This window comes from Orcinus orca, chromosome 9, assembly GCF_937001465.1.
Source record: "Orcinus orca chromosome 9, mOrcOrc1.1, whole genome shotgun sequence".
Lineage (NCBI taxonomy): Eukaryota > Metazoa > Chordata > Mammalia > Artiodactyla > Delphinidae > Orcinus > Orcinus orca.
In genome coordinates, this window is record NC_064567.1 from 54,137,952 (window position 1) to 54,162,853 (window position 24,902).

Here is a 24,902-nt window from a genome sequence, read left to right on the forward strand (position 1 = left end):
AGGGTAATGTGTACATTATTTGCAGTGGTGAAATTTTTCTAGAATTAGATGTTGATGATGGTTGCATAGCCTTGTGTATATGCTAAAACCCAGTAAAGTGTACACTTTAAAATGGTGGATTTTGTGGTATGTGAATTGTATCTCAAATTTTTAAAAGTTGATTTAAAAAGTTGGCACAGTGCTGCTATATGACCCAGCCATTCCACTCTTAGATGTATACTCCCAAAAACTTGCACACGAAGGTTCACAGCAGTATTATTCAAAACAGCTTTAAAATGAAAACAACCCAAATGTCTATTACTTGATGAAAGAATTAATAAAATGTGGTATTTCCACACAATGGAATATTACTCAGCAACAAAGAGAAACGAAACACAGATACATCCTGCAACAGAATGAACCTTGAAAACATTATCTAAGTGAAAGAAGCCAATCACAAAAGACCACACATTGTATGATTCCATCTGTGTGAAATGTCCAGAATAGGCAAATTTATAGAGGTAAGAGAGTAAACTAATGGCTGTCCTGGGGGAAGGGGTGGAAATGGGGAGTGACTGCTAATAGGTAGGGGCTTCTTTAGGGGTGATGAAAATGTTCTGGAATTAAATGGTGGTAGTGGTTGTACAATCTTGTGAATATACTAAAAACCATTGGACTGTACACTCTAAATGGGTGAATTATGTGGTATGTGAGAATGGTATCTCAATAAAACTGTTTAAAGAAAGAAAAATGCTAACAAATAGCAAAATGTTGAGACAAATATTGAAGAAAGACAGATGGTAGAAAGTCTCTGCTAATATGATGTTAAAAAACCAAAGAAAAAAACACAAAGAATCCCTGTTTCCTTTCTCAGCCTTCTTTATGAATTATAGACAGCATTTACCAATATCTTGAATCTATAATGACTCCTTTGACCCTTTTCTCCCTTCTTCTTCCACTGTTCACATTACAAATGTCCTGCTTATTCACAGAGTTTATGAAATCCACGTGCATTTTTTTTGCCAACGTTATGCTGTAATATGTTTCAATTAAGAGTTTGATACCATTTCAGATTTTTACTTTTACCATTCACTGTTTTTTTAAACAAATAATAAATGTGTTGCTATTACACATTCATGCTGGACAGTCACCACAGTGATCAAGTCGGCCAGAAGAAGAGTGTTTACTGCAAGGCTCTGGTTCTTGTTATTATTCAACTCTCTCTACATGAAAATTAGGTCTCCCTAGTAACTAAATTGTTTTAGCCATTGTTTTGACTTTTAACAGCCTTGGGAGTAAAATCATGTCAAATGTTTTACGTTATAGAACTTCCGAATTCATTCAACAAATTTTTATTGAGAACCTGTTATTGATCAGACACCATTTATTTATAATGAACATTAAAGAACACTATTTGGTTAATCAAGTATGATTTTTTTCTTACAGATACTGGTAAGCACACTTCAAAGACGTGAATGGGATTAATTCAGGGCTGTTGCTCCTGACAGATAAGCCAGTCTACCTGCTGTTGAATGATGTGCAAAAAAGAAATTGGGTAAGAAGAAAGTTATTTGAATAATTTTTTTTTTGCATTTGTAGAGTGCTTTTGTTTCTCAGGATTTTTTTAACGAACAAAAAATCTTTTAAAATCCTCACAAGAGCCTTAGGAGTGCGGCTGGGCAGCACTTTCCACATGATTCTTCTGTGGATGAGGACATGGAAATTAGTGAGGTTGTGTGATGGGCTTGCTTGGATATGCACAGGAATGCAGAAAGTCTGACTCTTACTATTTTATTTCAACTTGACCTCTAGAAGTAAGAAAGACTGACGACCAAACCTCTCTAACATTTTCTAAACTGTTTATTTTATTCACACTTGATTCTAATCTAAAGTTGCCTTTAAAGAGAAAAGAGCCCCACCTAGCTACTTGCTCAATGGGATCTGGTATTCCATCTAATCTCCTTATGTTAGTGTATAAATTGACCAAGGTTAAAGAGAAAAAAATCTTTCCTCAATGTTTGGGGATGGTGGAGTAGGACAATTTATCTGCAAGGTATAAAAAGGTAAGGTGTACCTCTGCTTTTTGGTGAGAAAAGTTCAGAAGTGACTGTGTTTTGTTAATGAAAACTTCACAATACTTATCTTTGGCTAGAGATTAAACGTGGAAAGATCCACCCATTCATAATCATAGTTTTTGTAAAATTATACATAGTAAAAACTAATGGATCATAGTCTTCATCTGTTGCAGAAATGTTACAACTTTAATATTGCCCAAATGTGTATAAGTGCTATATTTCGAGCCATTGCATAATAATAATTTCTCACTTTTACCAAGCGCTAATTGTGTACTGTGTAGGCAAAACCTACACTTCTCCTGCATATCTGTTTTGTTCTCACACTACTGCCACACTCACAATGCTTCTGACACCAGACATGTGGGTTTTCTGAGACACCAGCTAGGTGTCCTACAGTGTAACTCAATTCTGACACTATCTACCTGGAGATGGCATCAGATGCCACAGGATAAGGACTCAGTCCTACAAGACTGCCCCCCTCCCTACCACTTTAGATGCCAATCGCAAGTAGTAGGTCCCCAGGTTACCCACAACTTGTGTTCAACTTGGCTACAAATCAGAGATTCCCGTGACCTCCTTAGATTCGATTATTTGCTCGAATAGCTCACAGAACTCAGGGAAACACTTATGTTTACCAGTTTATTAAAGGGTATGATAAAGGATACAGATGAACATCCAGATGGAAGAGATATGAAGGGCAAAGCATGTGGGAAGGGGAACGGAGCTTCCATGCCCTCTCCCAATGCTCCACTCTCCCAGCACCTCCACGTATTCAACAACTTAGAAGCTTTCTAGAACCTCATATTTTGGGATTTTTATGGAGGCCCCATCATGTAGGCATGATGGACCATTAATTCCATTTCCAGCCCTTCTCCCCTCTCTAGAGAATGGGAGGTGAGCTGAAAATTCCAAGCTTCTAATCATGGCTTGGTCTTTCTGGTGACCAGGCCCCATCCAAGAGCCCACCAAGAGTCAACTTATTAGGGCCTTCCCTGGTGATGCAGTGGTTAAGAATCCTCCTGCCAACGCTGGAGACACGGGTTCGAGCCGTGGTCTGGGAAGATCCCACATGCCGCAGAGCAACTAAGCCTGTGCACCACAACTACTGAGCCTGCACTCTAGAGCCCACGAGCCACAACTACTGAGCCTGCATGCCACAACTACTGAAGCCCGTGCACCTAGAGCCCGTGCTCCACAACAAGAGAAGCCATCACAATGAGAAGCCCATGCACCGCAACGAAGAGTAGCCCCCGCTCACCGCAACTAGAGAAAGGCCCGCACAGCAATGAAGACCCAATGCAGCCAAAAATAAATAAATAAATTTATTTTAAAAAAATTCAGAGTTGTTTTAAAAAAAAAAAAGAGTCACCTTCTTAGAACAAAGGACATTGCTATCATCCAGGAAATTCCAAAGGATTTAGGAGATCGGTGTCAGGAACTGGGGTCAAGGACCAAATTTTAGAACAAAAGATGCTCCTAAGCTCTTATCACTTAGGAAATTACAAGTGTTTTAGGAGCTCTGTACCATGAACTAGGGGTAGAGACCAATATATGTATATTTTCTGTTATATCTCACATGTACGAAGACCTATTGTAAGTGGTGCAGGAGGTGGGAGGACTGAAGGAAAGAACATTAATTCTCCTGGCTTCTTCCTTGCCTGACCATGGGTTGGCAGCAGGGCAGCTTTCATGGGTGTGTGACCTCTGCAGTCAATAGGGCCCATACTCAGAGGGGTCCTGCATTTGATTTAATGCTTTGCTGACACCATTTTGAAATTCTTAATTTTATCTTTGAATGTGTGTTTCGTTAGTAAAGTCTGATTACTAAAGAGGAGATACACGTGATACACGTTATGCCATTTCTGATTGCCCCATTTGCATACAGCATTTCCAGTGCTCCACGGGCATAGCATTCCTGTGCATCCATGACACTTGGGAGTTCACTGAGACTCAGAGCAAGGTCAAGGTGAACCTCTGCGACTGATTAAGCCCGAAATGCCTCTCCTTCCACTTGAACCAGAACAAACAAACAAACAAAAGGCTGTGGCATGCTAAGAAACCCAACTAACCAAGGAACTCAATTATCATATCCTTTCTTACTCATGTTATGTCCCTATATTAGCCAACCACTTACACTAAAAATGATGCCATAGAAGGAAAGGGAGGACAGGACAATCCATAGTTCCTTTTCCTTTCAGTCCCTCTTTACTCATTAGTAAGCCAAAGGCAGACAGGGTTGGTACAATGTGTGTGCGTAAAGAAGTTAAATGGAATAGTTGAGTTAGTTCTGAGGGGTGTTTCCACTGTTCCAGCAAGAAAACAAATGCATATGTTATGTATGAACTTTGAAATGTGAATTGGATAATTTTGGTGATTCTGCTGCATACAAGTTAAATGCTCTTATATTGCATTTAAAACTGACATTGCGTAATGTAAGTGGTAAAGTTTGTGCTGATAATTTAAACTTTTAATTCTTTTCTTTACTTTAAATGGTGTTAAATGGAAAAAATTTAAAACATGACCAGTCAAGTGAGAGGGAAAGAAAGACTGTGGAAGAAAAGCTAAAGTTTTATATTTCAGGACCTTTAGTTACATTTTTTTCTTGATTTTTCAGTTTGCACTGGGCTTCACAAATTTATGTACTTGGTTAACGGTGTCTGCGTTCCTCCACCCAAGGCCACAATTCCTGATGGTGGCCCTTTTCTATAGCTACAGGTCTCCTTGGGTGCCCAGAGCTGGTCCCTCTCCCTTGCTCCTTCAAGCCTGCGGCTGGTAGCACCTGCCACTCTTGCAGTCCGGTGCGGGTGAGAGGGAAGGGGTATGGAAGGAAAAGAGGGAGATATCGCCTTCCCTTGTTTTCCTTTAACCTCTGCCCACACCTTTGTAAATCACTTTCATCATTCCCTCTTTTTTTGTGTGTGGTACGCGGGCCTCTCACTGTTGTGGCCTCTCCCGTTGTGGAGCACAGACTCCGGACGCGCAGGCGCAGCGGCCATGGCTCACGGGCCCAGCCGCTCGGCGGCATGTGGGATCTTCCCGGAATGGGACACGAACCCGTGTCCCCTGCATCGGCAGGCGGACTCTCAACCACTGTGCCACCAGGGAAGCCCCATCAGTCCCTCTTTTACACGCCTCCGTTTTCATATATTTTACTGTAGACAATTTCAAACATAGACATATATAGAGAAACTAGTATAATAGATGCCCACATAGCCATTATCCGGGTTCAGCGATACTTCTTTCACTCCTTTGGAGTGTGCCATCTGTTTCTTGCTGGGATCCTGGCTGATATAGGGCCTTCCTATGCATTTGGACTACTATTCAGAGTCATTACACCCCTCTCTTCAACAGGGACAGCAACTATTCAGATTATTTCTGAAAAGAACCAAATTATCCCACAGATTAAAATGGAGGAAGTGGCTTTAGACATATTTCCTGCCTGTTCAGTGAAACTTGGTTCCCTAACTCCCTCCCGGGCATCCTAGCTCATCTTAAACCAGGCTTTGTTTCGTACACAAAGCTGCAAAGAGAGGGCATACTTGGTACCATTCAAAATATGTGAATCACATTAATCAACAGTGTTTATTCCCATAGATTAATAAATGCTTTGTCCTTTCACTCATGAGAGAAAAGGAAACACTTGGAAAGAATTTTTTCTTTGTGAGGCGGTCCTGTTTGTGAGAGGATTGATTACATGGTCATAGATCAGCAGTATATTTATCTTCCACAACTTCAGGAAAATAATTTTGTCATTAATGAGATTTGCTAGTAAAACAGAAAGGTCATATCCACAAGGATAGAGTCATTTGTAATATGAGACCCTGGTCTCTTAACAAGAAAGAGAATCATTTCAGTTTTAGTCTTTTTATTAGTAGACACAATAAAAGTAATGTACTATTCTAGAAACAGGTATTTGGAATTAGACTCTTTTTCATCACGTCCCATCAGGTGTACCATAGGATTGTCTAAATCAATAGGAAGCTAGAAGGAAGGGGTGCGGAAAGAACTAATATTATTGAATGCCTTCTTTGTGTTATAAGTGCTCTCAGGTTTATTATCAATTTAATCCTCATAGTAATCCTAGGAGGCTGATGTTATTATTCCTGTGTTATGGAGGAGGAAAGTGAGACTTAAGTAGGATAAGTTGCTCCAAGGCCCACAGCTACATAATAATTAAAATAGCCACTATTTATGTATGGCTATGCTTGACTCTATGCAAAGCACTTGACATTGAAATTTATGAAATTTAACCCTATGTGGTAAATCGCTTTATGCCCATTATACAGATGAGGTGGGTTAAGCATCATGCCATGGTCACATCATTAATACTGGCAGAGTCAGAATTCTGAGTCAGTCCTGGTGGACTCAAATCCTTGCTAGTCTCACCACCTTCTGTCGGCTGCCAAAGAGATGGGTACACTGTTACAATTTCTTTTTCCATCTTGAACTTCTCTTCCTCTTTAACAATGTCCATTCAATCATTCTCGTTAGATCTTTCTCTTTGATAAAGGACACAAAAGCAAATGTGAGTAGACAGGTCCTTTGTCATCATATTTCATTGTGCAGTCAGTCTCAACAGCTGGCCTGTTCTTTCCTTCATCATTTTCTTGTCTAACACAATTTTCTCCTTTCATTGTCTCCAGACATGTTCATTCAAGTACTCCTAAAATATTTTAAGAAGTAATACATTCCTCACCACATTTTTAAGTTGATGCCTAAAATTTTTATCATGTTAGGTTACATATATATATATATATATATATATATATATATATTCCAGTACATTATGAATAATGACATTTAAAAATAAACTGTCACATCCCTATTTGAATCTATCCAGTAGAATCTAAATATTATAACAATTTGATACCCCATAATACTTTTAAAATACACAAAAATAAGTTCTTCTTTGTTCGTTTTTCTTGTTGAAATTGTATTTCCATTCCATTTCCTAATATATATTTTATACTTTAAAGTATTTCATGAATAACATACTTCTATGCAACAGAAATATGGAAATAATTTAAAATTTCCTGTGATCATAAGGTTCTAAGTGTTAGAAAATTCTGCACAATTTCTCAAAACATCATAAATATATTACAAATACTGATGAATAATTATTAAACATAAAATGTAAAATTGTATTGGAATTGCAGATCTTAATGACATGAGTAAAGCCTTTCTCCCCCATGTATCCAGGGATAAATATACAGGATTTAGTGTCAATGTTGAATGTATGATTTGGCAAATAGAGGTGCTGAGAAGCTCTTCACCTAAATAAGTAAATAGGAATGATGGAGTTTTGTTTTTTTTTTTAATATTTATTTATTTATTTGGCTGTGCAGGGTCTTAGTTGTGGCATGCAGGATCTTCGTTGCTGCATGCAGGATCTTTTTTCTTTTAGTTGCGGGATGTGGGATCTTTAGTTGCAGCTTGTGGGGTCCTTAGTTGAGGCATGCATGTGGGATCTAGTTCCCTGACCAGGGATTGAATCCGGGCCCCCTGCATTGGGAGTGTAGAGTCTTCACTGCTGGACCACCAGGGAAGTCCCTGATGGAGTTTTGTGATAGCAATGGGACTCAGTTCTTTGAATTCTTCTCAGTTATATACCAAAAATTACATGGTAATATATCATCAAGATTATTTTTAGTAATCTCTCATCTTGATGACTTAATTAGGTATCCTTCCCCTTTTAAAAATAATTAATTAATTAATTAATTTTTGGCTGTGTTGGGTCTTTGTTGCTGTGCATGGGCTTGCTCTAGTTGTGGCGAGCAAGGGCTGCTCTTCATTGTGGTGGCTTCTCTTGCTACGGAACACGGGCTCTAGGTGTGCGGGCTTCAGTAGTTGTGGCAGGCAGGCTCAGTACTTGTGGCTCGTGGGCTCTAGAACGCAGGCTCAGTAGTTGTGGTGCACAGGCTTAGTTGCTCCGCGGCATGTGGGATCTTCCTGGACCAGGGCTCGAACCCGTGTTCCCTGCATTGGCAGGGGGATTCTTAACCACTGCGCCACCAGCGAAGTCCTAAATAGTACATTCTAATTGACCATATTTAGAATTAAATATAAAAGAGCCAAAGTATTCTATAACTATGATTACAGATATAATCACTGATATTTGGAATCTGCTTGCTTGAGTAGACCAGATAATTAGAATATCATGTTAAATAAGCTGAGGTTCAAACCTATACAAGACTGAATGCTTTGCACAGGGAAAAATTTCCATGGCTGAGAACTGCATTCTTAACCTGGGCCAGGTATTTCAAAAACATGCTGTTTCGGTCGTAAGAGAGCACAAGGAGGGGGTGGAATGGGTAGGGAGAGAAACATTACAGAAGACTTTGTGTAAACTCATCAGCACTGTTGGAAAAACAACACAAAACCACGATCAAGTCAATAACGTTATCTTTGGCCTATAAAGAACAGTACATTTTTTGGCCAACTATCATCCTCGATAATTTGTCTTGTTGTTACATAATATGTTTCCTTAAGAAAACTCAAAGAGCCCTACACAAGTTATGTCATTTTCTTTATAACATGCTGAAGCCGAAAGCAGAAGGGCAGTTGTCTAGACCAGTGCTATCCAAAAGAAATATGAGCCGCATAAATAGTAATTAAAAATTTTCTAGTAGCCACATCTTTTTAAAAAAAGTAAAAAGAAATAGGTGAAATTAATTTGAATATTATATTTTACCCAATATATCTAAAATGTTATCGTATCAACATATAATGAATGTAAAATTTGGCCATGAGAGCTATACCATTCTTTTGTTGGTACTAAGTCTTTGAAATCTGGTGTGCATTTAACATTTAGAGCACATCTCAGTTTGGACTGGTCACATTTCAAGCGCTCAGTAGCCACATAGCATCTCAATTCTAGAGAATATGGAAAGGGTGATGGTCATAGAATCCAAAGTCCGGGCTTTATTGCAAGCTAATATCAATATAATGTGAGTCAGAGTTTGTCGTTATCCTGCTCAAAATCCTCCTGACTTCTTATCACTCCCAAAACAACAGCTAAACTCTTATCTCTGAGGCTGAGCATGATGCAGCCCCACCTTCCTTACCAACTATCTGACCTACCAATTTCCCCCTCACTCATTCTGCGCCCCCCTGTCCCCGCTCCCATCTCAGGATTGTGGTACTTCCGCCTCCTTCAGCTTGGAATGCATCTTCTCCTGCCTCAGTCTCTGAATTCATTTAGGTTTTTGCCAAAATATCATCTCAGGAAGGCCTGTGACCTAAAATTGCTCTCCTCTCTAGCCACTCCCCAGAGTGATCTCTTGGTATTCATTACACTAAACACTGAAAGTACACATGCATTTTAAAATTTGTTTACTATCTATCTCCTCCACTAGAAAGTAAGATCTATGAGGGCAGGAGCGTTGTCTTGTACACTGTTGGATCACCAACACCTGGAATAGTGCCTGGCACACAGCAGGTGTGTTGAATAGATGAGTGATAATGTTATCTTTGGCAGATCCTTTAGAGGGTATAGTGCAGTGTTTAAGAGTGTACAATCTGGAGTCAGACTCTGAGATCAAATTCCAGCCTGTCTGCTTACTGTCTCCATCCTTTTGAGTAACTACTTAACTTCTTTAAACTTTAGGTGCTTCATCTGAAAAATGTGGTTGTCAACAGTAGCATCCATTTTGTAGAGATGATGTTGTTTTGAGAATTAAATGAGATAAAGTAGGTTAAGTACCTAATTCAGTATCCCACCCATAAAAAGCACTCAAGAAAATGTCCTGTTATTATCTTTTAAACAGTGATTAAAATGAGTGCCTTGGCTCCCATGTATTCTTCAACCTGCCCCACTGCTTCACAGACACTGCTCTTGTCACGGTTACTAACAGTCCCTCTTCTTTGCCTCTCCAGTGTATGTGTTCCCTTTCGGCTCCTTGGATACTGTTGAACATTCTCCTGCCTGACTTCTGTAGTACACAGAACTTTCTACTGCCTCTCTGCCTACTCCCTTTTACTCCCCTTTGCTGACTGCTCTTCCCCTTCCCTTGTTTATATTAGTTCAGTCTCTGTCTTTGATGCTGGTTACTCTACGCCCACTCCCTGAACAATCTCACCCACTCCCAGGACTTCAATTGTCATTCTATGCTGCTGATTCCAAATCTCCATCACCAGCCTGGCTTTCTCTCCTGAGCTCCAGGCTGTATCTGCAATGGCCTTATAGCCATTCAGCTATTGAATATCCAATACTAAAATCATTCTACTTCATCCAAACCTGCTCCTCTTCTGAATTTCCTATTTTAATAAACGGCTCCCCACTCACCCATTGTTCAAACCAGAAAATGCAGTATGTATCAGTCTTGAGTCCTCCCTCTTCCATCCCACAATCCAATCAGTCGCAATCTGCATACTTCTACCTACCCCTGTCGCCATACCTGAGTCCAGGCCAATTTCCTGTCTAGATTCCAGGCTAGACTAGCTAAGCTTCCTTATAGACACCACTGTGTCCATTCTTTCCTTCCTCTACTTCTCCACAAAGTAACAAAAGTAATCTTTTTTCTATTTTCTATTTTTGGCTGCGTTGGGTCTTCGTTGCTGCGCGTGGGCTTTTCTGTGGTTGTGGTGAGCAGGGGCTACTCTTTGTTGTGGTGCGCAGGCTTCTCCTTGCGGTGGCTTCTCTTGTTGTGGAGCACGGGCTCTAGGCGCACGGACTTCAGTAGTTGTGGCACACGGGCTCAGTAGTTATGGCTCGTGGGCTCAGTGCAGGCTCAGTAGTTGTGGTGCATGGGCATGTGGGATCTTCCCAGACCAGCGCTCGAACCCATGTCACCTGCATTGGCAGGCGGATTCTTAACCACTGCGCCACCAGGGAGGCCCCAAGAGTAATCTTAATAAAATGCAAATCTGATCTCACTATCATGCTCAGAGCCTCATTGCTTAGAGCTCCAAGGTGATGGGTAGCTCCCTATTGCCTTTAAGATAAAGTCAAATCTGGGGGGCAATTTAATTATATATGTTTGAGAAGTTATACTGGCAGGCTTGTTACAAACAAACAAAACAGCATTCCTCCAGCATACCCTCTCCTACAGCACTGTTCACTATTTCTCGTGCTTCAGCCTCCCCGGGGGCAACCGCTATCAACTATTTTACCTGATTCTTTTGGGATTATCTCCGTATCTCAAAAGAATTTGTTTACATTGCTATTTTAAAAAAATTTCAGTGACTTCCACTCTAGAAGATGAAGATTTAGCTTATTTTCATGAAACCCTATGATACCCACCACATACATAAACACTTTTTATTCCTCATCTTCTCAACATGGCCATGACTTAACTATGTTGCCTTCAGTAGTTACACTGATATGACTTTGTAAATGTTATTCACATCTGAGCCAAAGAATACTATGCTACAAATACTTTTTCTTTATAACTTTTTTTTTTGAGTTAATAACTTTTCCCCCCTGTAACTTGGTTTTTGTAATAAAGAGGCTTAACTCCATTTTTGATATTTGACTATTGGAAGCTTTCAACCTCCATCCCTCTTCCCTATCTTCCCACATCTGGGCAGCCAAGATGAGAAGACTTGTGTAGGCCTTTACCTCTAAGAGCTGATGGGAATTTCAAACAGGGCAGACTTTAGCCCATGTTAGGGTAATTCCCCACCATGCTGGCTCCACCTTTTAACCACAGTGAAAGCCCCAAATCACCCCTCATCCTTTGTCATTTTCTCATCAAACTCCTGCATGAGCCCTTTCCCTGCTGGGAACCCCTAGCTTAGTATTAGTACTAAGTATACTTTATTTATAGTCATGGGTGGATGCATTGTGTCATGTGTCTGGACATCCAAATAAATTCCTAAGTGGGAGATCACGCTCACCTCTGGGCAGACTGATCTATGTATTGATATATACTTATCATCAATACATTCCCAAATTGCCCCACCCCCAGTTTCAAGAAATCTTCCTTCAACATTCTTTAAATGCCAGTCATTCTATCCATGTCATTTTCTTGGTGATCTTTCTCCAGGGCATCTGCCCTGCTCCAGTCCAGCAGATTGGTTGATCTTTAGGCTTCCTTCGGAGCTGTGGTCTTAGATTTTCCCTTCACCATCACCCTGACTTTCTCATGTATCAGAATCCCATTCCCTGGATTCCATTTTCTCTTTTCTTATTTTAGTTGAATAAATTCTCTCATAGCTCCCTGAGAAATGGACCTGTCAGATACTGTTTTTGACCTTTCACGTCTGAAAAAAATCTATATTCTGCCCTCCCACTTAATTAATAATTTGGCTGGGGAACTCTACATTAGAAATCATTTCCTTCTATTTTCTAGCATCCAGTGCAGCTGTTGAGAAATCTGAAGCCATTCTGATACCTGATTCTTTTTAGAATCCTGTTTTTCTTTCCTGAAAGTTTCTAGAATATTATCTTTGTCCACAGGGTTTGCAATTTCATAATGATGTGTCTCAATGTAGGTTTGTGATGTGTCTCAATGTAGCTCCAAGACATCCATTGTCTTGGGAGCTCGATAGGCTCTTTTAATTTGGAAAGTCATGTCCTTTCATTGTAGGAAATTTTCTTGAATTGGTTCTTTGATAGTTTCCCCCCTTCATTTTCTCTGTTCTTTCTTTCCAGAACTTTCAGATATTGTACTTCCTGGACTAGTCTGTACCTTTTTCATCTTTTATCTTTTCTTCTCTTTCTATCTTTTTGTTTTACTTCCTGGGAGGTTTCCTGAACTTTATATTTTAAACTTTCACTGGAAGTTTTCTTTTATACTGTGATATTTTTAATATCCAAGAGTTCATTTTTGCCCTCTGGCTGCTACTTTTAAAAACACTAATAACATCTGGTTCTTGTTTGATGACTGCAATATCTTATAATATTTCACTATTTTTGAATCTTTGAAGATATTAATAGTAGGTTATTTTTTTCCTCCTGCATAGTCTTTATTTCTTCTTTGTTGCTTTTCTATGTTAGTTTGTTTTGGCCTCTGTCTTTCTTATTAGAATATTCCATCAACTGTCTATAGAGATCCTTGACTGTCTGCCTATATCTAGAAGAGAGGCACTAGAAAGCTTTGGGCAAGCTCAATTTACATGGTTGGCTTGTCAACTGTGGGTTTCACTGTAGGGCAATCTGTTGGTCAGAAGTATGGGAAGAAAGTGAAGAAAGAAGGTTAGGTGTCTTGACAGTCAGTTATAAACTTTCAGTAGGTTGCCTTCCAGCCTTGCCAACTGCTGGCTTAGGATTCAGCTTTCTTGGGATGGACAGGTGAGTTACTACTCAACCATAATTTTTCCAGCTTCCAAAATTGTGTTGGTGCTGTTTCTTCTTTTATTATCTATGTGCTTGGGGATTTCTACTTTAAAAAAAATCCATTCATTATTGTTTTAGTGGGTTGTCAGGAGGAACAGAAACTCCCATGAGTGTTGTCTGACATTTCTAATAGGAATTAAAGCATACAGAGTCTTTACTGTATGATTATTGAAGTGTCTACTTTTTGGCCCTTGTCGAATTCACCAACCTTATCTCATGTCCATTCTATATTCAGACTACCTTTTCAGTTTCTTCAGTGCACCACATTCTGCCTTTGCCATCTGGCCCCCACAAGTGCTGATACCTCTGCCAGGAGCTCCTGTTTGCCCCCCGACTGCCTCTATGGATCTTTCAGGTCTCAGTTTAGGTGTGATTGCTCAGAGTGGATGTCTCTGACCCTCATATTAGGGTGAAATCTCCCTGCTGTGGGGTATCCATACCACTCAGTCCTTCCCCTATTTTAAAATGGGTCACCTTTTATTTTTCCCCACTAGTCTGTAAGCTCTGTGGAGGTAGGTGTTGTGACCATGCTCCACTTCTTTCACTGCAGTATATCCAGCCATTAGCAGAGTGCCGAGGACATAGTAGGTGCTCAATGTGCATTTGATGAATAAACAAATGAAGACAAGTGAAAGGACTTGCTTATGATAAGAAAACAGAGATAGTACTGGAAACTGATTCAATCAATCCTTTCTGTTCAACTGTATCGGCCTATCCCTGTTTTCTTGGTTTGCAATTAGAAGAAATCAAGATAGTCTTGATTAGGAAAAGGAGGTAATGATCTCTTAAATTTGTAGGTGGTTCGTACCAGGATAATTGTCTATCTCTGGTTTATAAGTTAGGAAGCAGAGGATTAGTGATATTATACAACGCATGAGAGAAGGTTCTAGAACTGAGAATTAGTATCTTCTGGCTCCTAATACTGTTTTCTTTTTTACTGTTTGAAACACATCTAGGACGTTACGTCTCCAACCTTATTGTCTTTTATGCTTCACGGGTATTTCTGTGTTGTTCTCTATATCTGTCTTTCATCAAGTAACTATCATGTTGCTATTTAAGGGACAAAATCAGCGATTCTCACTTGGTGGGGGTTGTACAAGAATCACCTTGGATCCATCCATATGTACCCCTTCCTCCTCCTGTCCCTCCAGTCCCTGCCTAAGGTGTTCTATAGTGGTTCTTTGAAAATGCTACCCAAGTGCTATAGACTGAATATTTGTGTCACCTCCCTGCTCCCGCCACCCAAAATTCATACAATGAAAACTAATTCCCAATGTGACTTTGAAGGGTCTTTGAGAGATGATTTGGTTATGAGAGTGAAGCTGTCATGAATGGGATTAGTGTCCTTATAAAAGAGGCCCTGAAGAGCTCCCTCACCCCTTTTGCCATGCCATGTGAGAACACAGTGAGAAGTCGGCAATCTCCAACCCAGAAGAGGGTTCTCACCAGAACTCAGCCATGCTGGCACCCTGATCTTGGCCTTCCAGCCTCCAGAACTGTGGGAAATTAATTTTTGTTGTTTATAAGCCACCCAGTCTATGGTATTTTGTTATAGCAGCCCGAACAGACTAAGACACCAACTAATTTTGATATGACTAATCTTCATAGGTGAGGAATATTGGATTAAATATTAGTTATGAGCAAAAATGCACTAATCCATTTATGACACATGCCACGGTGGTTCAAGTGATAGTTTTAGAATGTTTAGTTCATTTACAAACACCAATTAGAGTAGAAAGGAGCCTCTTTTTCAAAGTCAATTGTACATCTTTTTAAAAATTTTTATTTATTTTAATTTTGGCTGCATTGGGTCTCTGTTGCTGTGCTCGGGCTTTTCTCTGGTTGCGACGAGCGAGCGGGGACTAGTCTTCGTTGTGGTGCACGGGCTTCTCATTGTGGTGGCTTCTCTTGTTGCGGAGCATGGGCTCTAGGGCACGCCAGCTTCAGTAGTTGTGGCTCACGGGCTCTAGAGTGCAGGCTCAGTAGTTGTGTCGCACGGGCTTAGTTGCTCCGCGGCATGTGGGATCTTCCCGGACCAGGACTCGAATCCATGTCCCCTGCATTGGCAGGTGGATTCTTAACCACTGCACCACGGGGGGAAGCCCCAGTTGTACGTCTTTTAATTGCACACTTCTAATTTCTTCCCATAAGGTTAAAAAAAGGCAAATTACAGTGCTAGAGTTTAGGAGTTTTGACCCATCCATAAACCTGTTTGAGTTTGGCCAGTTCCTTACACTCTCTCTGCTTCAGAATAGTTCCTTTCTATACAATAAGGACAATAATAATTATACCCAAAATATATCAAAAGAAAAAGAAAATGCCATACATCGTGCTACAAAAATGCTTTATTGAAGAAAAGATTTTGGTAACCAAAGTGTGTCTCAGTCTAAAACTGGAACCTCTTGGGGATAGTCTCTTGGCATGTCTATGCCCATTTCCTTTCTGTGACATAGTGATAATGATAATGTCTCTTGGAGTAGTATGGGTTAAAATAAGATGAGATCATCAATTTGTAGCCCATTATAAAGCCACAAGTTATTCTAGTTATATTTTAAAATTATAAATAGTAAGCCATTTTAACTAGGGAACATGATATATCCAACAACATCATCAATATAGTTATCCTATGGATACATTTTCTGGCTTGTAAGCACTTGATTAGAATAGGCATGTGGGCACGGAGCAACTAAGCCCGTGCGCCACAACTACTGAAGCCCACGTGTCTAGAGCCTGTGCTCAGTAACAAGAGAAGCCACTGAAATGAGAAGCCCACACACCATAACGAAGAGTAGCCCCCACTCACCATAACTAGTGAAAGCCCGCGTGCAGCAATGAAGACCCAATGCAGCCAAAAAAAAAAAAAAAAATCAATAAAAAAACCAGGCATGTGGGGCTTCTCTGGTGGCGCAGTGGTTGAGAATCTACCTGCCAATGCAGGGGACACGGGTTCCATCCCTAGTCCGGGAAGATCCCACATGCCATGGAGCAACTAAGCTGTGAGCCACAACTACTGAGCCTGTGCTCTAGACCCCGTGAGCCACAACTACTGAGCCCGCGTGCTGCAACTACTGAAGCCCACATGCCTAGAGCCTGTGCTCCGCAACAAGCGAAGCCACCACAATGAGAAGCCTGTGCACCACAACGAAGAGTAGCCCCCGCTCGCCGCAACCAGAGAAAAAGCCCACATGCAGCAACGAAGACCCAATGCAGCCAAAAATACATTAAAAAAAAAAAAAGAATAGGCGTGTGAATGCAGATGAACTGTCAAGGGCATTGGGAAGAAAGACTACGATGTTTTTGATAGAAAGCTACATTTCTGAATTTAATTGCTCCTAACAGGACTTGTCTAGACTGACCAAAAGTTTTGGTTTCCCTGAAGTATTAGCTTCTGACCACTTTTCCATCCATGTCCACAGTTCAATTACAGGACTGGCCTCTGAATTTTAATTCTGCTGGGTGCAAAATGATGCATTGAAATTGATGACAATCATAAATGAGGACCCTTTAGTAATGACACATCTCTCCACACACACAAATAACACCAAAGGGATAACTGAGTGAATTGTATGTTAGTTTGAAATGGTAGTAGATGTTTTCTCATATAAAATTCTATTTACAAATTATACAAAATGAAAAACAGGAATGATAGGCCATTGTAATATTTAAGTATGATTTAGTAGGAGAGGGGAATTTACCAGTATTTCAATGCACACTTTGACCTTGGTAGTCTATTTTCTTCAAAACTATTCTGAGCTAATTTATACTTAACACCGTTTGGATGGGTTTGCAACTTCTTTGTTCTTCCTACAGTCATTTGCAAGTAGGTCAATTTACTTACATCCCAAGGTCTCTTGAAATATATGATGAAAAAATATAGAATTACCTATAAAACAGTCAGGCCTTATTCCTGAACAAGCCTGGAGATTTGTGTCAGCAGTGAGTGATTTCTGTAAAAGTGAAAAGGATTTGAATTATGAGTGACTAGGCAACAGATGGCTGATAGAACAGGGAGGAAAGAAGTGGGAGAGCCTCCATTTACCTGTGAGAATACACTGGTTTCTCCAATCTTCCATTTGCCTCCCTTTTTGATTTTAAATTTCTCATTGTCAAAACAACAACAATAACAACAACAAAAAGAAATCCTTAAGACTGGACGTTATCCAACAGTTGGAACATAAAAGTTGGTGACAAGAGTTTTGAATTCCATGTACCAGTTTCACTGATGACTCACTGGGAACTTGGTATAGGTCACCTAACCTTGTACTATTTCAGTTCCTGGATGTGTTCAAAAAAGAAGGATAGTATTTGATCCTAAAAATAATTAACTAGGGTGAGGATTGGAACCAAGATGGCGGAGTAGAAGGACGTACTCTCACTCCCTCTTGAGAGAACACCAGAATCACAACTAGCTGCTCTACAATCATCGACAGGAAGACACTGGAACTCACCAAAAAAGATACCCCACATCCAAAGACAAAGGAGAAGCCACAATGAGATGGTAGGAGGGGTGCAATCACAGTAAAATCAAATCCCATAACTGCTGGGTGGATACTCACAGACTGGAAAACACTTATACCAGAGAAGTCCCCCACTGGAGTGAAGGTTCTGAGCCCCACGTCAGGCTTCCCAACCTGGGGGTCCAGCAATGGGAGGAGGAATTCCTAGAGAATCAGACTTGGAAGCCTAGTGGGATTTGATTGCAGGACTTTGACAGGACTGGGGGAAACAGGGACTCCACTCTTGGAGGGCACACACAAAGTAGTGTGTGCATCAGGACCCAGGGGAAGAAGCAGTGACCCCAGGGGAGACTGGAACAGACCTACCTGATAGTGTTGGAGTGTCTCCTGCAGAGATGGGTGTGGCTGTGGCTCACGGTGGGGGGGGGGCGGGGCAAGGACACTGGCAGCAGAAGTTCTGGGAAGTACTCCTTGGCATGAGCCCTCCCAGAGTCTGCCATTAGCCCTACCAAAGAGCCCAGGGAGGCTCCAGTGTTGGGTTGCTTCAGGCCAAACAACCAACAGGGAGGGTACCCAGCCCCACCCATCAGCAGTCAAACGTATTAAAGTTTTACTGAGCTCTGCCCACCAGAGCTACATCCAGCTCTACCCACCACCAGTCCCTCCCGTCAGGAAACTTGCACAACCCTCTTAGATAGCCTCATCCACCAGAGGAAAGACAGCAGAAGCAAGAAGAACTACAATCCTGCAGCCTGTGGAACAAAAACCACATTCACAGAAAGATATACAAAGTGAAAAGGCAGAGGGCTATGTACCAGAAGAAGGAACAAGATAAAACCCCAGAAAAACAACTAAATGAAGTGGAGATAGGCAACCTTCCAGAAAAAGAATTCAGAATAATGATAGTGAAGATGATCCAGGACCTCGGAAAAAGAATGGAGGCAAAGATCGAAAAGATGCAAGAAATGTTTAAAAAAGACTTAGAAGAATTAAGGAACAAACAGAGATGAACAATACAATAACTGAAATGAAAACTACACTAGAAGGAATCAATAGCAGAATAACTGAGGCAGAAGAACAGATAAGTGACCTGGAAGACAGAAAGGTGGAATTCACTGCTGCAGAACAGAATAAAGAGAAAAGAATGAAAATAAATGAAGACAGCCTAAGAGACCTCTGGAACAACATTAAATGCAACAACATTCGCATTATAGGGGTCCCAGAAGGAGAAGAGAGAGAGAGAGGACCAGAGAAAATATTTGAAGAGATTATAATTGAAAACTTCCCTAACATGGGAAAGGAAATAGTCACCCAAGTCCAGGAAGCGCAGAGAGTCCCATACAGGATAAACCCAAGGAGAAACACACCGAGACACATAGTAATCAAATTGGCAAAAATTAAAGACAAAGAAAAATTATTGAAAGCAGCAAGGGAAAAACAACAAATAACATACAAGGGAACTCCCATAAGGTTAACAGCTGATTTCTCAGCAGAAACTCTACAAGCCAGAAGGGAGTGGCATGATATACTTAAAGTGATGAAAGGGAAGAACCTACAACCAAGATTACTCTACGCAGCAAGGATCTCATTCAGTTTGATGGAGAAATCAAAAGCTTTACAGACAAGCAAAAGCTAAGAGAATTCAGCACCAAAACTAGCTTTACAACAAATGCTAAAGGAACTTCTCTAAGTGTGAAACACAAGAGAAGAAAAGGACTTACAAAAACAAACCCAAAACAATTAAGAAAATGGTAATAGGAACATACATATCAATAATTACCTTAAACGTGAATGGATTAAATGCTCCAGCCAAAAGACACAGGCTTGCTGAATGGATACAAAAACAAGACACATATATATGCTGTCTACAAAAGACCCACTTCAGACCTAGGGACACATACAGACTGAAAGTGAGGGGATGGAAAAAGATATTCCATGCCAATGGAAATCAAAAGAAAGCTGGAGTAGCCATACTCATATCAGATAAAATAGACTTTAAAGTAAAGAATGTTACAAGAGACAAGGAAGGACACTACATAATGATCAAGGGATCAATCCAAGAAGAAGCTATAACATAGCACCCAACATAGGAGCACCTCAATACATAAGGCAACTGCTAGCAGCTCTAAAAGAGGAAATCAACAGTAACACAATAATAGTGGTGGACTTTAACACCTCACATACACCAATGGACAGATCATCCAAAAGGAAAATAAATAAGGAAACAGAAACTTTAAATGACACAATAGACCAATAGATTTAATTGATATTTGTAGGACATTCCATCCCAAAACAGCAGATTCCACTTTCTTCTCAAGTGCACATGAAACATTCTCCAGGATAGATCACATCTTGGGTCACAAATCAAGCCTCAGTAAATTTAAGAAAATTGAAATCATATCAAGCATCTTTTTTGACCGCAACGCTATGAGACTGGAAATGAATTACAGGGAAGAAAACATAAAAAACACAAACACATGGAGGCTAAACAATATGTTACTAAATAACCAAGAGATCACTGAAGAAATCAAAGAGGAAATCAAAAAATACCTAGAGAAAAATGACAATGAAAACACGATGATCCAAAACCTATGCAATACAGCAAAAGCAGTTCTAACAGGGAAGTTTATAGCTATAGAAGCCTACCTCAAGAAACAAGAAAAATCTCAAATAAACAATCTAACCTTACACCTAAAGGACTAGAGAAAGAAGAACAAACAAAACCCAAAGTTAGCAGAAGGAAAGAAATCATAAAGATCAGAGCAGAAATAAATGAAATAGAGACGAAGAAAACAGTAGCAAAGATCAATAAAACTATAAGCTGGTTCTTTGAGAAGATAAACAAAATTGATAAACCATTAGCCAGACTCATCAAGAAAAACAGGTAGAGGACTCAAATCAATAAAATTAGAAATGAAAAAGGAGAAGTTATAACAGACACTGTAGAAATACAAAGCATCCTAAGAGACTACTACAAGCAACTCTATGCCAATAAAATGGACAACTTGGAAGAAATGGACAAATTTTTAGAAAGGTATATCCTTCCAAGACTGAACCAGGAAGAAATAGAAAATATGAACACACATCACAAGTAATGAAATTGAAACTGTGATTAAAAATCTTCCAACAAACAAAAGTCCAGGACCAGATGGCTTCGCAGGTGAATTCTGTCAAACATTTAGAGAAGAGCTAACACCCATCCTGCTCAAATTTTTGAAAAAATTGCAGAGGAAGGAACACTCCCAAACTCATTTTATGAGGCCACCATCACGCTGATACCCAAACCAGACAAAGATACTACAAAAAAAGAAAATAACAGACCAATATCACCGATGAATATAGATGAAAAAAATCCTCAACAAAATACTAGCAAACAGAATCCAACAACACATTAAAAGGATCATACACCATGATCAAGTGGGATTTATCCCAGGGATGCAAGGATTCTTCAATATATGCAAATCAATCAATGTGATACACCATGTTAACAAATTGAAGGAGAAAAACCATATGATCATCTCAATAGATGCAGAAAAAGCTTTTGACAAAATTCAACAACGGTTTATGATAAAAACTCTCCAGAAAGTGGGCATAGAGGGAACCTACCTCAACATAGTAAAGGCCATATACGACAAACCCACAGCAAACATCTTTCTCAATGGTGAAAAACTGAAAGCATTTCCTCTAAGATAAGGAACAAGACAAAGATGTCCACTCTCACCAGTATTATTCAACATAGTTTTGGAAGTCCTAGCCACGGCAATCAGAGAAGAAAAAGAAATACAAATTGGAAAAGAAGAAGTAAAACTGTCACTGTTTGCAGATGACTTGATACTATACATAGAGAATCCTAAAGATGCCTTCAGAAAACTACTAGAGCTAATCAATGTATTTGGTAAAGTTTCAGGATACAAAATCAATGCACAGAAATCTCTTGCATTCCTATACACTAATGATGGAACATCTGAAAGAGAAATTAAGGAAACACTCCCATTTACCATTGCAACAAAAAGAATAAAATACCTACGAATAAACCTTCCTAGGGAGACAAAAGACCTATATGCAGAAAACTATAAGGCACTGATGAAAGAAATTACAGATGGTACCAACAGATGGAGAGATATACCATGTTCTTGGATTGGAAGAATTAATATTGTGAAAATGACTATACTCCCCAAAGCAATCTACAGATTCAATGCAATCCCTATCAAATTACCAATGGCATTTTTTACAGAAGTAGGACAAAAAATCTTAAAATTTGTATGGAGACACAAAAGACCCCAAATTGCCAAAGCCGTCTTGAGGGAAAAAAACGGAGCTGGAGAAATCAGACTCCCTGACCTCAGACTATACTACAAAGCTACAGTAATCAAGACAGTATGGTACTGGCACAAACATGGAAACATAGATCAATGGAACAAGACAGAAAGCCTAGAGATAAACCCACGCACCTATGGTCAACTAATCTATGACAAAGGAGGCAAGGATATACAATGCAGAAAAGACAGTCTCTTCAATAAGTGGTGCTGGGAAAACTGGACGGCTACATGTAAAAGAATGAAATTAGAACACTGCCTAACACCATACACAAAAATAAACTCAAAATGGATTAAAGACCTAAATGTAAGGCTGGACACTATAAAACTCTTAGAGGAAAACATAGGAAGAAGACTCTTTGATGTAAATCACAGCAAGATCTTTTTTGATCCACCTCCTAGAGTAATGGAAATAAAACCAAAAATAAACAAATGGGACCTAATGAAACTTGAAAGCTTTTGCACAACAAAAGAAACCATAAACAAGACAAAAAGACAACCCTCAGAATGGGAGAAAATATTTGCAAACGAATCAACGGGCAAAGGATTAATCTCCAAAATATATAAACAGCTCACACAGCTCAATATTAAAGAAACAAACAACCCGATCCAAAACTGGGCAGAAGACCTGAATAGACATTACTCCAATGAAGACACACAGATGGCCAAGAAGCACATGCAAAGCTGCTCAACATCACTAATTATTAGAGAAATGCAAATGAAAACTACAATGAGGTATCACCTCACACCAGTTAGAATGGGCATCATCAGAAAATCTACAAGCAACAAATGCTGGAGAGGGTGTGGAGAAAAGCGGACCCTCTTGCACTGTTAGTGGGAATGTAAATTGATACAGCCACTATGGAGAACAGTATGGAGGTTCCTTAAAAATCTAAAAATAGAATTGCCATTACCATAGATGACCAGCAATCCCATTACTTGGCACATACCCAGAGAAAACCATAATTCAAAAAGATATATGCACCCCAATGTTCATTGCAGCACTATTTACAATAGCCAGGTCATGGAAGCAACCTAAATGCCCATTGACAGATGAATGGATAAAGAAGTTGTCATACATATATATAATGGAATATTACTCAGCAATAAAAAGGAATGAAATTGGGTCATTTGTTGAGATGTGGATCCAGAGACTGTCATACAGAGTGAAGTAAGTCAGAAAGAGAAAAACAAATATCGTATATTAACACATACATGTGGAACCTAGAAATTGCTACAGATGAACCAGTTTGCAGGGCAGAAATTGAGACACAGATGTAGAGAACAAACGTATGGACACCAAGGGTGGAAAGCCGCAGGGGTGGTGGTGGTGGTGGTGGTGTGATGAATTGGGGGAGTGAGATTGACATGTATTCACTGATGTGTATTAAATTGATGACTAATAAGAAAAAAAAAAGAATAGCACAAAGAACGTTCATATACCCTTTACCTAGATTTGCCTATTAACATTTTGTACTGTTGGCTTTATCATTTTTGTATGCTTTCTCTATTGATCTTTTCCACTCTACATATGTCTGGTTTTTTCTGAACTGTTTGAAAGTAAGTTGCATACATCATGCATCTGTTAACGTTTTTAAATTAATGTAATTTTATAACTTTCTTCAAAGTAAAAATAGTTTTTCTCAGATAGTTCTATCTTTTACCAAAATGTAGAGGCCACTTGGAGCATTATATTTTACCTTGCTTTTGTCCTGTTATCTATTTTAACTGCCATTCATGAGGTCCTTTTCATTTCTTATATCTGTACTCTACTATTGTTTTAGATTGTCCTTTAATAAAATCTGAAGTCTTGACGTAAGTGCCTGTTGCTACAACATAAAAAGTTATAGCTATGTATGTCATGTGACATATTACAGAATTTTGTAAAGTGCTAAATTCTTGTTACATAATTTTGATTGAAGAGAACTCGTTTTCTAATGTAAATGCTTGCATTTAAGTAATTGGACTAATTAGATTTCTATTTAGTAAAAGAAAATAAAAAAATAAAGTGTTAAAATAATTAACTGGGGTAACTGTTTAGAGTTCTAAGAGGATATTCAATTACGTTAGTTTCTACCACTTTAGTAATTACAGTCAACAATATGTCTTAATCTTTAGCTATCTACACTGGCTAAATTCTAAAATTTTACATTAATTAACATATGTTTTCACTTTAACTTCACTTCCCAACTCTAGTCCCCACATCCTTGGCATCATTTTTTCATAGATTTCTTTTCTCTGATAATATCTTTTGATACTATTTCAGGTCAGTAAATCTGCTTCTGCTTTTGTTGGTACTTTAGATTCTAATCAAATCCTCTATATTTCATCTGATTTAGATTAGGATTCATTCCCTTAAAATTTACTGCCAGCATATGAGCCTGCTATTTTTCTTACATGGACAAGATCCATTCATAAGAAAAGCATAATTTATGTATAACATGAGTAGAAATAATGTATCTTAAATTTCTCATAATTTTTATCATTGGATCCTTGTCTCTCTTATTTGTGTATTAATTACTGTTCATTAATATATCCCAGTGTTTAAGCTGGGAGAGCAGAAATTTCACCATTCAACTTAGAATTTGGCCGGTATGGATAACCCTAGAGGTCAGCTAGTTCAAGACTCTCATTTTACAGATAAGGAAGTGGGTAAATCACTTATTTGTCTAAGGCCACACAACACTTTGTGATAGAGTAGGGACGAAAACCCATGAGTCCTGGGTCTCCAGCCACTGCTGCTATCACTCTAGGCCTAATTAATACACACACATGCTTTAATTGATGAATTCGATTC

General features: G+C 39.3%; 1 protein-coding gene across 3 annotated transcripts in view; it reads left to right on the plus strand.

Moving 5' to 3' along the window:
* CDK14 (cyclin dependent kinase 14) overlaps nt 1–24,902 on the plus strand; it is a 711,364-nt gene that overhangs the window by 101,510 nt on the left and 584,952 nt on the right. For all 3 annotated transcript variants that reach the window (XM_049714769.1, XM_049714770.1, XM_033420532.2), the window contains exon 2: nt 1,426–1,534. The gene's annotated coding sequence lies outside the window, so the exon portion shown is untranslated. The remainder of the gene's footprint in view (nt 1–1,425; nt 1,535–24,902) is intronic.